Raw genomic sequence first — 2,800 nt, forward strand, 5'->3', positions numbered from 1 at the left:
GGAATAGTAGACCACTATGTTGTTAGGTGCCAAGGTTCCCTACATATGGTAAACAAAACTCGACTGGCAAGGCTATTGAAGCAAATCCCTGTAGAAATATTAGCACATCAGCTAAGAGAATCGCTGTCTTCTATTACAGAGTGGAGCAATGTCAACAATCTGTTATCAGATTTTGACTTCAGAGCAAAAGAAATTCTGGACAACATAGCACCCCTTCAAACCATCAGCATCAAAGGTGGCTCCCTTAAATCGCAGTGACTTTATCCATAAAGCCAAGCCCGTAAAGACAAGAACTCAGGCCTGGATGTACATAGATAGATACTTAAAGAACTGTAGTGCACATGATCAACTCAATAAAATCCCGCTTATATCAGGAAAAACTCACAATAGCGGACAGTAAAGAAACGTTTACAGTATTTAACAGTCTCTTGATATATGATGCAGAGACTCCCTTACCATCGCGTACCAGTGATCAGACCCTTTTCGACGATTTTGTAAACTTCTTTCACAACAAAGTTCAGAAGAACAGACATGGTCTGATTAAGTTTAATTCCCATGACCATACAACCTCTCCAGACCTTGCCGACCCGGTGCCTAAACCTGGTTCCTTAAAGGTCCAGACAATGAAAGAAATGGACAAGGTCAACAAGAGGTGGGCCAGCAAGACCTGTTCACTTGATGCCATTCCTACAGCGCTCTTGAAGAACAGCTCCATTTTTCCTATAGTGCTTCCGATTATTACTGACCTGATGAATGCATCAGTCTCAACTGGAATCTTTCCAGATAAGCTGAAACGTGCATATGTTACTCCACGATTGAAAAGGACTGACTTGATACAAACACTTTTCGTGACTCTATACCAGTCTTAAATACCCCGTTTTCCACCAAGGTCATCGAGCCTGTTGTTGCACAACAACTCAAAAACCACCTCCCATAGATTGTCGGTATGATAATCTGCAGTCAACATACATACATAGTAAGGTACCAGCACCGAGACATCCATTCAATTAATAAAAGCAAAGAGAATTTTGGATGAAGGTGACGCAGTACTCTTAGTCCTTCTTCACCGAAGTGCCGCATTCGAGACACAAATGATCATAAATCTCTTGTTAGAGAGACTGCAAAAGGAGATTGGATGATATGAAATTTGATGACAAAGAACATTTCAAAATGGTAGTTCCCACTATCAATTCCTTCTGAGGTATATCAGCCTAAAGATTATTGAAGCGATTGTAACACCTATGATTAATGTAAGACCTTTGGTGCTGTCCTGGACGCTATCTTTTCAATGGGTGAACAAGTCAGCTCTGTGGTCAACAAGATGTTATTCAACATCTGGAGAATCTTTAATGCGAAACATCATCTGAATCAAGAAGCTTGTCAAATGTCATCAATGCAGTAGTTATATCCCATCTTGACTATCACAATGCCCTCCTGCTTGGTATAACTGATCGACCAATACACCAATTACTTTCTTATTCAAACATCCTCTGAATCTTCGGACAAACACTCTCGACTGATAAAAAATTTCATCTATCAATGGCTAATGCTCTCGGAGTAACGACCCATTTTCCTTGCATATTGCATAAGATTTACAACTCAAAAAACGAACTTTCTTACCCCAAATGCATTGGTGTTTTCATTTGATGAGAACTCTTCTTTCTGATTTAAAAGTTTCTTGCTGTATTCTTAATTCAAGGAGAGAACATCTTCAGTTGAATTGGGGATATAAAAATCAAAACAATTTACAGAGCAGATATTGATTAATGTGTCTGTTGAGAATCATTCGCACCCTCCTTGCTTCTTTAAAAGGGAAATAATTTCAGTTGATTCAAAGCTCATTTCTGGTACATTTTTCGAAATTAAAGCATCATGTGTTCTTTTTGACAAAGAGGAATTCGATTGTCTCTTCAACATAGTGTCTTTTTGGTCACAGTAATACTAATTTTCATTATGCGTGAACACTGAGAGTAATTTTATTGTAAACATGCCGTTCATATATTGACTGCTGTCATCCTAGTTGTAAATTGCATAAAAACGCTATCTTTTGGGGATGTTGATCTCTTTCTCGTGAACGATACACTCCTCACATTTCTATATGACAGTAAGAGCCCTCACTACTGTAACATTCACGTGAAAATAAAAACAAAATACCATCGTGTAGAACATTTATTAACATTAGACATACTGTAAATATTGTACAGGTAAATAAAATATAACATTATACAACAATATAACGTCTAGTGTGTCCATATACCGATAGAGAGCGGTATTTTATACGTGGTGATCAAGTGAATATAAAAATTAATAACAATGTTTATCATTTCTCAAGTATTCAATACAGTCATACGTAATCTTTCTCAGTGTATGAAATATTTTTGTTTAGCTTGATTATCATAGCATTCATGAGACACTTTGAAATGATAAATATACGATATACAATTATATCTATTATTAAAATAAAACAATTTTTATATATATCTGTATACAATTAAAATAAATATCCGTAAGTTAATAAATTAATGTAAAGATACATTTTTTTGTAAACGTTTATCAAATCTTGCTATAACTTGTTCAGAAAAAAAAATAGAATCCTCTAAAGAAAAATAAAACGCCGAAATTTTGTCTTCCTTTCATAAGGTGTCAGTATTATCATCCTGACTTCATTTAAAATTAACAAAAATATGTTTCATTCAAAAATAATATTTGTCATAAGAATTCAAAAAGCAAATTTGTAGATCATCATTTGTTTGTAGAATAAATAATAACTGATTTCATTTTTAAAATCAAAATTCACATA

The sequence above is a fragment of the Magallana gigas genome, chromosome 5 (genome assembly GCF_963853765.1).
Source record: "Magallana gigas chromosome 5, xbMagGiga1.1, whole genome shotgun sequence".
Taxonomy (NCBI): domain Eukaryota; kingdom Metazoa; phylum Mollusca; class Bivalvia; order Ostreida; family Ostreidae; genus Magallana; species Magallana gigas.